The sequence below is a fragment of the Arachis ipaensis genome, chromosome B01 (assembly GCF_000816755.2).
Source record: "Arachis ipaensis cultivar K30076 chromosome B01, Araip1.1, whole genome shotgun sequence".
NCBI lineage: Eukaryota > Viridiplantae > Streptophyta > Magnoliopsida > Fabales > Fabaceae > Arachis > Arachis ipaensis.
In genome coordinates, this window is record NC_029785.2 from 36,024,442 (window position 1) to 36,037,119 (window position 12,678).

The following is a 12,678-nucleotide window of genomic DNA, read 5'->3' on the forward strand; positions in this document are numbered from 1 at the left end:
AATCCAGGATCCCACACTTTGTTTTCACACCCATCCTTGAGTTGATCATGGTGGTTTCCTCCGGGTGGTAAGAGAGATGAATTCTCATGAAAGTACCAAACTATCCTCCTAGACCCATCCAATTGAGCACTAGTCCAACCTTTACTCCTTAAAGCTTCAACCATAATGAGCCTAGACTTACAACGCCAACCACGAAACATCCTTCTTTTACGCTTCATCCCATAAAGCATCCTAAGTTGACCATCCGTTTCAAGCAAGCCATATTCAAGTGGGATAATAAATATAATAGAAATGAGTTTCACCCACTCAAATAAAGGTGTAGATGGCAACCTAGGCAAAGGTGATTCCAAGGGTCTCGACAAGGCGTATTCAATTCCCATCCTCCTTTTTCTAAGGACTTCCACCTCTTCACAAGATCTCTTAATTTCAATCCTTTGTTCAATAATTTTATCTAAATCTTTTCCCTTACTCAAATCACAAATGGGAGGACAAGAGAGATTTACCTCCACATTGCTTTCCATCTCCTTGGGAGAAGGTTCTTCATGCTCAAAGGATTCTTCACCACTAAGACTTGATGCTTGATCTTCATCACCAAGGGAACTCAATTCTTGCTCTATCCCATCCAATTCTTCATAAGAGATATGCCTTGGAGGTTGTGCACATTCCTCCTTAGCATCAAAGTCAATCATCTTGGAGGAGTTTTCTTCAATCCTAGACTCCTAAGGTGGTTCCACATCTCCTAAGTCTTCAACCACTTCTTCCTCTTCTTCAATAATCTCTACCTCCTCCTCTTGTTGCATTTCTTGCTTTAACTCCTCTTCCTCACCTTGGAGCTTCAAGTTTACTCCCTCACTAAGCTCCTTGGTTGCTTCTCCACATTCCACAATGGAAGTGCCTTGATCGCATAGGCTTAGGCGGGATGAGACTATGTTGCTAATGGCTTCTACCATGATAGCCGTTTTTGCGCTTAACTCCTCAAATTTCGTTTCATCCTCCTCGTGTTGCCTTAAGAGATGAGATTCAAGATCTCTCAATTCTAGCATGAAGGCCTCATCGGGAGGTGATGGTGGAAGAGAGGGTTCATTGTTTGAGGGAAGGGTATTGTAGTTGGAAGGTGGTTCTTCTTGGTAGGGTTGTGGTGGTTCAATATTTCCCATTCTTTCCATTTGTTGCACAAAACACTCCATGGTTGCTTGAAATTGATCCAATGTCTCCTTGAAACGATCCCTTGACTTTTGTTCTTCTTGGATATCATGAGTAGGATCATATGACTCTTGGATTGAAGGACATTAATATTTTTCCATGGGAGGTTGTGGTGGAAAGTGGTATTCATCTTGTGGTTGGAAATTTTCATACATTGGAGGTGGTTTATCTTGGTAATAATATGGAGGGGGTGGCTCTTGAAAACGTTGATGTTGGAGTGGTGGTGGCTCTATGTGTGGCTCATATGGCTCATATGGTTGTTGGTAGGATGGATATGGATTATGGTCATATGAAGATAGTTGGTAAGAAGGGGCTTGTGAGTATGGTTGAGGGCTATGTTGAGGATATGGCTCATAGGCATATGGTGGTGGTTCTTGGAAGTTACAAGGGGATTCACCATAGCCATTGGATTGATATGCATCATAGAATGGCTCTTCTTCATAGTGCATTGGTGGAGGTTGTTGCCAAGAGGATTGATCATATGCATATGGCTCCTCCCACCTTTGGTTATCCCATCCTTGATGCACATCTTTATTGAAGTTCCCATTTCCTACAACATAGTTGTAATCACACTCATAGCCAAAGTTAGAATTCATGATAGCAAGAAAGAGGAAAAATAAAATCAAATAAGAAACAAAGAAAACCAAATCCTAAAACTAGCAAGAACTAACAAAAGCAAACATATTCACAATATTCACATGTATACAATAACCAATAACATAACACCATTGCAACTCCCCGGCAACGGCGCCATTAATTTGACACAAGGATTTATACCGGTTCGGAATTCCACAAAATAACTCCGTTGTTAGTATAGTCCAAACCAGTAGTCAATCCTCATATCAAATTAAATTTAGGTTGTCACAAGTACAAACCCCAATGAAAATTAACCAGAGTATTTTGGACTCCGGGTCGTCTCACAAGGAATTGCAATGAAATGTATGATTATTGGCTATGAAGATCAAGGGGGTTTTGGTTGATTAGAGGGGTAATAAAATAAAAAGACAAGAAAAGTAAAGTGAGCAAAAGTTTAAAGAAAGCAAGTAAGGAAGAGAGACATTCATGGCAATGGATTGAGATCATAGGCTTTCTATCCTAGTCATGCATGATTAATTCATCTCATTTAGTTAACTCAGACATCGGGAGAATGTCAAACAAGACTAATTAATCATGTCACAAATATAAACAAGAATTTATCTCATTACGTCAACTCCAACAGAGAGGGAGAAAGTCTAACGAGACTAGCTAATCTCAATCCAAAAGTCCTAACCAACTTACTAATTAAACTAGCAAAAGATTAGCGTCAATGGAAATAATCTTCCATAAGTCCTAATCAACTCACTAATTAAATTAGCAAAAGATTAGCGTCAATGGAAACAATACTAGCTAACAACTCTAGATCACCAACATGAGTTGGGTTTTCATGACTCAAGATTGCCTAATTACTCTTTCCAAGCCAAGAATGCTCAAAATCTACTCTAATATCCTTCCAAGCATTTTATCAAACACTTGGAAGGCATACAAGGAAAGCATAATAAAATTACAAGGATGTAAATCTACACTACTCAATTGCAATGAATTAAACAACAACAAATCCAAATCAACAATAAAGGAACATGAATCATAAATTGCATTGAATTGAAAATAAAAGAACCAAAATGAACATTCATAAACATAAAAGAGACATAAAAGTAATGAGTTGGGTTGGGCCCAAAGTGCTTCAGAATTCGCTGGGGGCGAATTCACTTTAGTGGGCCACGGCAGAATTGGCACGCGCACTCCCCTGAACGCGAAGTTACATATGGCAAATTTTATATCATTTCGAAGTCCCGGATGTTAGCTTTCCAACGCAACTGGAACCGCCTCATTTGGACCTCTGTAGCTCAGGTTATGGTCGATTGAGTGCGAAGAGGTCGGGCTTGACAGCTTTCCGATTCCATCATTTCTTCATGTGTTCTCTCGCTTTGCATGCTTTTTCTTCATTCCTTCCATCCAATACTTGCCTTATGAACCTGAAATCACTCAACAAACACATCAAGGCATCGAATGGAATTAAAGTGAATTAAAATCACTAATTTTAGGGCCTAAAAAGCATGTTTTCACATTTAAGCAAAACCCAAGGGAGAATTACAAAACTATGCTATTTCCTTGAATAAATGTGAGAAAAGGTGATAAAATCCCCTAAAATAAACACATGATAAACCACAAAATCGGGGTTTATCATTCCCCTCTTGGGTTAGCCATGGTGTCACTGGGAAATCTGTGTGTGGAAAGTGGGATTTGCTTGGATAAAATCCCCACTTGTGCTTCCAACTTTGAGATTGATGCACCTTGATTTTTCAGATTTGACCTGTATTCTTCTTGATTAGCGTCTATCCTTCTTTCAGTTTGTGCTATTGCAGCCTCCATTCTCTCAAAGTTGCTCTTGATTTCACATGGTTGCATAGTTGAGGATAGTGCATCTTGATTGAGGTTATTGTGTATGGGTTGGTTACTATGGTATGATGTGTTTTGTGAGTTATGGTAGGGTCTATGGTTCCCTGTTTGATGGTTGGGATTGTGGTTGGAATGCTGATTTAATGAATAAGGTTTTTTGTGGTCTTGGTTGTGATTTTGTTGATTTTCCCACCGAAAGTTTGGGTGGTTCTTCCAACCTGGGTTGTATGTCTTAGAGTGTGGGTTATATAGTGGTCTGGATGAATTGTTCACATAATTAGCTTGTTCCCAGTCACCTTCAGATTCTCGTGCATTCCTTTCTTGTTGAGGAGTTTGGTCTTGAATGACTGAGGCTTGATTGGCCTCCATTCTCTTGGTTAGAGCTGCTATTTGAGCTGTAATTGCCTTGTTCTAAGCTAACAAAGCATCTACAGAGTTGAGTTCTAGCACTCCCTTCTTCTGAGTCCTTCATGAAGCATAGAAATACTTATTTCAGCTACAGTCTTGATGACATCTATGGCCTCTTCAATGGTTTTCTTTTTGTTGAGTGAGCCTCCTGAAGAATGATCCACTGACTTCTTTGCTTCATAGGATAACCCTTCATAAAAGATATGTAGTTGTACCCACTCATTGAATATTTCTGATGGGCATCTTCTTGTCAGATCTTTGAATCTCTCCCATGCTTCATAGAGTGTTTCTCCATCTTGTTGTCTGAAGGTTTGCACCTCAGCTCTCAGCCTGTTGATTCTTTGTGGAGGGTAAAATCTTGCAAGGAATCTGTTCACGACCTCCTCCCATGTAGTTAGGCTCTCCTTGGGGAATGATTCCAGCCACTTTGCTGCCTTATCTCTGAGTGAGAAAGGGAACAAAAGTAGTTTGTAGATGTCGGGGTGTACTGGTGCACGAAATTGTGATCATCAACAATGGCGCCAAAGACTTGGAGCTCTCAAACGTGAATCACACTTTGTCGCAATTCCGCACAACTAACCAGCAAGTGCACTGGGTCGTCCAAGTAATAAACCTTACGTGAGTAAGGGTCGATCCCACGGAGATTGTCGGCTTGAAGCAAGCTATGGTCATCTTGTAAATCTCAGTCAGGCGGATTCAAATGGTTATGGTGTTTAAGGTGATGAAAATAAACATAAAATAAAGATAGAGATACTTATGTAATTCATTGGTGGATTTCAGATAAGCGTATGAAGATGCTTTGCTCCTCTTGAACCTCTGCTTTCCTATTGCCTTCTTCCAATCATTCATACTCCTTTCCATGGCAAGCTTTATGTTGGGCATCACCGTTGTCAATGGCTACATCCCGTTCTCTCAGTGAAAATGGTCCTGATGCTCTGTCACAACATCGGCTAATCAGCTGTCGGTTCTCGATCATGTCGGAATAGGATCCATTAATCCTTTTGCGTCTGTTACACGCCCCACAAACGCGAGTTTGAAGCTCGTCACAGTCATCCCTTCCCAGATCCAACTCATAATACCACAGACAAGGTTTAGACTTTTCGGATCTCAGGAATGGCTGCCATTAATTCTAGCCTATACCATGAAGGTTTCAATCTTAGATCAAAAACCTAAGAGATACGCATTCAAGCCATTGCTAGTAGAATAGAGGTGGTTGTCTGGCACATGTTCATAGGTGAGAATGATGATGAGTGTCACGGATCATCACATTCATCAAGTTGAAGAACGAATGAATATCTTGGAGAAGAAATAGACTTGAGTTGAATAGAAAAACAATAGTACTTGTATTAATTCATGAAGAACAGCAGAGCTCCACACCTTAATCTATGGTGTGTAAAAACTCCACCGTTGAAAATACATAAGAACAAGGTCTAGGCATGGCTGTGAGGCCAGCCCCCAAACGTGTCTAAGATAGCATAAGACTTATCAAAGATGAAAATATAATAGTATAAGGTCCTATTTATAGAGAACTAGTAGCCTAGGGTTTACAGAAATCAGTAATTAATGCAGAAGTCTTCTTCCGGACCCACTTGGTGTGTTCTTGGGCTGAGCATTGAAGCTTCCACGTGTAGAGACTTTTCTTGGAGTTAAACGCCAGCTTTTGTGCCAGTTTTGGAGTTAAACGCCAGAATTCTTGAGCTGACTTAGAACGCTTGTTTGGGCCATCAAATCTCGGGCAAAGTATAAACTATTAGATATTGATGGAAAGCTCAGAATATCTACTTTCCAACGCAATTGAGAACGCGCTATTTAGGCTTCTGTAGCTCTAGAAAATCCACTTTGAGTGCAGGGAGGTCAGAATCCAACAGCATCTGCAGTCCTTTTTCAGCCTCTGAATCAGATTTTTGCTCAGGTCCCTCAATTTCAGCCAGAAAATACCTGAAATCACAGGAAAACACACAAACTCATAGTAAAGTCCAGAAGAGTGATTTTTATTTAAAAACTAATAAAAATATAATAAAAACTAATTAAAATATACTAAAAACATACTAAAAATAATGCTAAAAAGCGTATAAATTATCCACTCATCATGTACCCCGTTGGACTTTACAGTATCACATATCCTCAAGAATGTGTTGAGATGTTGATTAGGGTCTTCTTGGGCACTTCCTCCATATGAGCAATTATTCTGAACAAGTGTGATGAGCTGAGGTTTCAGCTCAAAATTATTGGCATGAATTGTTGGCTTTAGGATGTTGCTGCCACAATTTCCTGGGTTTGGGTTGATGTAGGAGCCTAAGACTCTCCTTTCTTGCCCATCATGATTCACTGGGCCTTCTCTAGCATGGTTGTGAGCTTCTTCTTCATGGTGGTTCTTCATATTCTCCTCCATGTCTGTTTCAAAATACTCTTCCTCTTCCTCAGCACCAACGACTCCCTTCCCTCTTGGTTTCCTCCTTAATCTAAGGAAGGTCCTCTCAGGTTCAGAATCAAAGGAAGTTGAAGCCCTGCTTCTTCTACCTGTCATACAACCAACAAGACAAAAAGTAAGAAAGAAAATGAATGAAGAAATTACTCTTGTTAGAGTGGTTGTTAGTGTGAGTGGTGCAATTAATCGAACAGTTAGAAGAGTGGAAATATGGATGATGAATAAGAATAATCAAAGAAGAAAGAAATAGAACTCAAAATAAAAAAATATAAATGGCGCTAAATAAAAGAAACTAAAATAACAACGAATTTAAATTGCTTAATCTAGCTCTCCAATCAATTTAATCACTGTCAAATTTAAGCCAATCCCCGGCAACGGCGCCATAAAACTTGAAGACTACAATTCACACCCCATTCAAAAATTGGTGAATTAGTTCTTTTGGCAAGCTCACCAAAATTATCGTCAAGTAATAACCCACAGTGGAGTGGGATCGTATCCACAGAGATTGGCAAATTCGAGCAGTTTTAATTAATTGATGAATTAATCAAGCGGATCAATAAGATTGTGAAGTACAGAATTGTAAATGACATAAATGTAAATGACTAGAATATAAAAAAAAGCAATAAAGTGCAGAAATAGAAATGGCAGAATGTAAAGTGCAGAATCATAAATGATTTGAATGTAAATGGGAATGGAGAATTGCTGAATGTAAAATTAAGCTGTAAAGAAATGGATAGATAAGAATGGGGAAATTCATTGAGATTGGGAGATGTTGTCTCTTTGGATCAAATCTAGCTTATATCCTTTTCAATCATGCAACTCATTGACCTCTTGGCAATCATGATTGATTGAGCCCCAATCCCTTGGTGACTCAATCTCTCAGATCTTGATCAATAGCTAATTCCTTGGTCTAATTGCTCATGAAGAGAGATATGCTTGGTCCCTGATTATACCACACACTATTATAGGTCCAAGTAGAGGGAGGATTATATGTCACATATCCAAACACCAAAACTCAGATTCTACTCAAGTGTGAGAAGGGATTTCAAGCATGGTTTCATGTTTCCTTTCCCAAGGTTCCCATGAAACCCAATTGCATTCAATCTCTTTCCCAAGATAATTGAATGCTAAGCATTAAGAACGAAATTCCTTCTAGCAAATCAAAGAGAAGATGAAGAGAAGAAGAATTTCACTATTATCAATCCATCAAGTACAACAGAGCTCCCTCTCTCAATAAGAGGGAAGTTAGTTACTCATAGCTCAAAAAGTACTCAAAAGTGAAGTGTAAAAGTGGATCTAAAACTAACTGCTTAACCCCATTTTTCAGTACTTCTTGGGGGTATTTATACTACTCCTAGTAAAATAAAAGAATTACAAAAGTGAAAAAGGAAAATTACATTTTGGAGGGAAAAGAAGCTCAATAAGTGTGATCTCCCAGCTGGCGTGTGATTGGCGCTCTAGTGGCGTGTCACGTGCCCTTCATTTCTAGCTTGGTGTGCCACGCCTTTGAACTCAAGTGTCACATCCTTTGCATTTTTTCCACTTTTCTTTGCCTTTGGAAACTTGAACTAGCGTGCCATGCCCAGGGTCTGGCGTGCCACGCCCTTGCTCTATGCTTGGCTAAGCTTCTCTGGAAAGTTGCACTAGCGTGGCATGCCCACGGTCTGGCGTGACATTCCCCTTTGTGAGTGAGTGGTTCCTCTGTTTGGCGTGCCACGCCACGAACTCAAGTGGCACGCCCCAATGCTTCCTTGCTCTCTAAATGACACTAGCGTGCCATGCCTGGGACTCAAGTGGCACGCCTAAGTGAAGAATAGTGAGTGGTGTGCCACGCCTTCGATACCAAGTGGCACGCCCCATGTAATTGACCTCCTTTATCCTCTCTGGAAACTTATACCAGCGTGCCACGCCTAAAGGTTAGCGTGCCACGCCCATGATCTTGTCTTGGTTCCAGTAGTTGGCGTGCCACGCCTCAGCCTTCAAGTGGCACGCCATAGTGACATGCTTGGGTTGGCGTGCCACGCCTTCGACACCAAGTGGCACGCCCAGTCCTTGCTTTTGTTATCTTTGTGCATTGGCGTGCCACGCCTGGTTGCTCAAGTGGCACGCCTAAGTGAGGTTGAGAGGTTAACGTGCCACACCTTCGACTTCAAGTGGCACGCCCATTCTTCAATTGCCTTCAGCCCCTTCTCTGGATCATTGTACCAGTGTGCCATGCCATGCTGTTCAAGTGGCACGCCCATGGATTTGTGAACTCTTCAGGCTTGGCGTGCCAGGCCAGGGTTCTTAAGTGGCACGCCCAAGTGACTTCTTGGAGTTGGCATACCACACCTTCGATACCAAGTGGTACGCCATAGTGGATGTTCTTCTTGGAATGGTGAGTTGGCGTGCCACGCCCCTTTGCTCAAGTGGCACGCCCATAGTAGTTGATGGGTTAGGCGTGCCACGCCCCTTTTGTGTCCTCCATTGTAGCTCTCTGGAATTTTGTATTAGCGTGCCATGCCCCGTCCCTGACGTGCCACGCCCACATGCATGCTTGGATCTCCCCTCTGGAATATAGTACTGGCGTGCCACGCCCAGCTCTGGGCGTGCCACGCCAGTGAATTTTTGTGGCGTTTGCTCCCAAGTGGCATGCCAGTTTCACACGCCCATCTTCTTGTTTGTCTTCTACCGATTTTTTATGCCTTTTTCACCTGAAATTCAGCACAACTCATCTCAAAGTAGTGTACCATAATATTCATAAAATAATGCATGAATTATACTGATCAAATGAGATTTTTGCTCTTTTATGGTCTTCTTTATGCAAGAAAGAAGGGTAGATGATGCAAGTCATCAATATGGCTTTTTAATTTTCTGGTTTCACATGAGTAGATACCCAAATTCCCAATATTTTGTTAATAGAACACCGTACACTTTCATCAACCCAAGTTCCCATAGTTCCCCACACTTAATTGACACACAATCTCTATCTTAAGCTAACCAAAGATTCAATTTGGGTAATTAATTATTTTCTACTTAAGGCTAGTGATGTGGTAAAATATAGAACAAATGAGGATTAAAAGGCTCAAAGTGGCAAACAAAGGTAATTGAAAGGGTAGGCTATTTGGGATAAGTGAGTTAATAACAAATGATGGCCTCAATCATATGCATGCATATAAATACATTAAACATTGGACATATAGAGTGGAACAAAATATAGATTACAATTATAGAGAAGAAAACACACAAGAATAGAATATTATGGTTAAATAGTGTGACCATGTAATTAAGCTCAAATCGCACATGTTGTGTTCTTAGCTACAATTCATGTTCCAATTTATAGTCTTCAAACAAGTTTAATACACATTTTTCAATTTAAATTAGTGAAATATTATAAAATAGAGTCTTAAAAAGAAACTCATTACTTTAATCAAGTAATAGCTAAATGCACAAAATCAAACAAACATGCAATCAAACATGCAAATGCAACGACTAATTTAACAAAGAAAATTAAACATTGGTGTTGAGAAGGAAATATCTAACCCACGAAAGTCGGTATCGACCTCCCCACACTTAAAGATTGCACCGTCCTCGGTGCATGCTAAGATGTGCAAGTGGACGGGTTGCTCTAACTGACGCTTTTCTCCAAAAATTGTGCAAATTGACTTGTCTGTTGTCCCATATAGAAGTTCTTCCTGTCCCTTCTCGGTGGCCATCCCGAAAGAAGAGAAAAGAAAAGAAAAGTAGCCAAAAAATAAGATAGAAAACAAATAAAATATGGTTGGGTGAATGCTAAATAATGAGGGTCTCAATTACATGGTAGCTACAACATGCAAGTGAGAAAACGGTAAAAGCAAATGGCATATCAATAGTGCAAAAATTTCAACAATGGGAAAGAGATAGTGGGTAATGACAGACAATGTAAGTGCATGTCAATGCAAAGGAATACAAGTATCAGAAAAGATCAACATTGACTTAAGTAATGTTACCCAACAGTGTAAAATAAGTCACTAAGCACCGAAATAATACTAGAAAAGATATAACAGTTGAATAAGAACATTTAACACCAAAGAAAAAATAATAAACTTAGAAAAGAAAATAAAAATATGCACAAACTTAAAATGCAGTGAATGAAAGTATGCAAATGCATTAGGAAAAATAGAATGAAAGAGAATAAGGATGAGAAGTTATAAGGATGAAGAAAAAGAAAGTAAGAAAGGAGGAATAGAGAAGTAGAAAGGATAGAAGAAAGAAGTAGGAAATCAAAAACAAGGCGCGACGCGTGCGCGTGCATCACGCGTACGCGTGAAAAGTGAGTTGGCCATTCAACGCGTAAGCGTCGTTCATACATACGCGTGGGTGGTCTAAGAGCGAAATGACGCGCATGCGTCAGGGACGCGTACGTGTTGATGATTTTGTGCCTCCAGCACAGTTCCAGCGCGAGGGCAGCACAACTCTCGGGATAGCATACTTTTACACCGATTTGGGTGTCCACGCATACGCGTCGTTGGCGCTTATGCATGGATGGCAAATATCACAAGAGACGCGTACGCGTGAGGCACGCGTACCCATGGCGTGGGTTGTGCACCACGCACCCCTCCCGCGCGTTTCTCGTGCAACTCTCTGTTCAGTTGCGCATACATAAACGACGCTTGCGCGTCGATCTCTCATTTTTTTAGGAAGTATGCATAATGCAAAATGCAGATGCTGATGCAGACATTGTGAATGAACACTAAGAAAAAAATAGAATAAAATAAAACTAAGAATAAAACAAAACAAAATAAAACTAAGACTGAAAAAGAACGATCATACCATGGTGGGTTGTCTCCCACCTAGCACTTTTAGTTAAAGTCCTTAAGTTGGACATTTGGTGAGCTCTCTGTCTTGGTGGCTTACGCTTGAACTTATCCAGGAATCCCCACCAGTGTTTATAATTCCAATATCCTCCGGAATCCCACACTAGTTGTATAAAGCCTTCAAGCAAGTGACAAGGCCCCAAGAGTGTTGATTGCTAGATTGAATTCCGGGGTCCCAAACCTTGTTTTTGCACCCGTCTTTTTGTTGACCATAATTTTTCCACTTGGGTGGTGAGCAATCGGAATGCTCACTGAGACATCCAAACAATCGCTTAGACCCATTCAATTGAGAATGATACCAACTCTTGTACTTCAATTTGGAGCATGCAACCATATTGAACCTTGCATGACAATTCTTACCACTAACCATCTCCCGCTTGCTCTTATAGCCACAAAGAGCTCTAAGTTGCCCATCCGTCTCAAGCAAAGCATATTCAAGTGGGCTAATTAAGCTTAGAGATGAAATATTTACCCACTTGAATGAATGAATAGATGGTGATGGCTTTGGGGGAGAGGTCTCCAACAACTTTGGCAATGTGATATCCAGCTCCATTCCCCTGAGCTCTTCCTTGACAACTTCCACCTCTTTGCAAGCTTCTTCAATTTCAACCTCTTTCTGTTGGTAGCTTTCTTCCAATTCAATCTCTTCTTTATTACTTACCAAGGGCATGGGAGGTTGTGCTTCTTCTTCTTTAATCTCCATCTCTTGATCAACCTCTTCAAAGTCTTCATCCATGATATGCCTTGGAGGTTGTACACCATCCTCAACATCAAATTCAAAATCCTTAGAAGGAGGCTCTACGACACGAGGTTACCATGAAGGTTCAGCATCTCCTAAGTCTGCAACCACTTCTTCCTCTTCAATAATTACTGCTTTGTCCAGTTGTTTGAGTATAAAATTGTACTCCTCCTTGATGATTTCCCTTTCATGACAACTTTCCTCAAGGGTCCCTACTACCTTTACCTTTAGGGCCTCCTCTAGCTTCTTGTGAAGTATGAGATCCATTTCGTCCCTAAGACGATCCCTTCTCTCTTGCTCCGTGTCACTGGCATCATTGGGATCATGTTGCTCTAGGATTGATGGATGTGGGTGCTCTTCCATGGAGGGTGGTGATGGGTGATGGGAAAATTTGTGGAAAACTGAATTTTTCCAGAACACCTATAACTCACCGGCAAGTATACCGGGTCGCATCAAGTAGTAAAACTCACGTGAGTGAGGTCGATCCCATAGGGATTGATGGATCAAGCAACTTTAGTGGGTGATTAGTTTAGTCAAGCTAACATTGAAGTGAATTGTGTGAAATTATAGCCAACAGAAAGTAAATGACAATGAATTTAAAGTTGCAGAATGTAAATTGGCAAGTAACT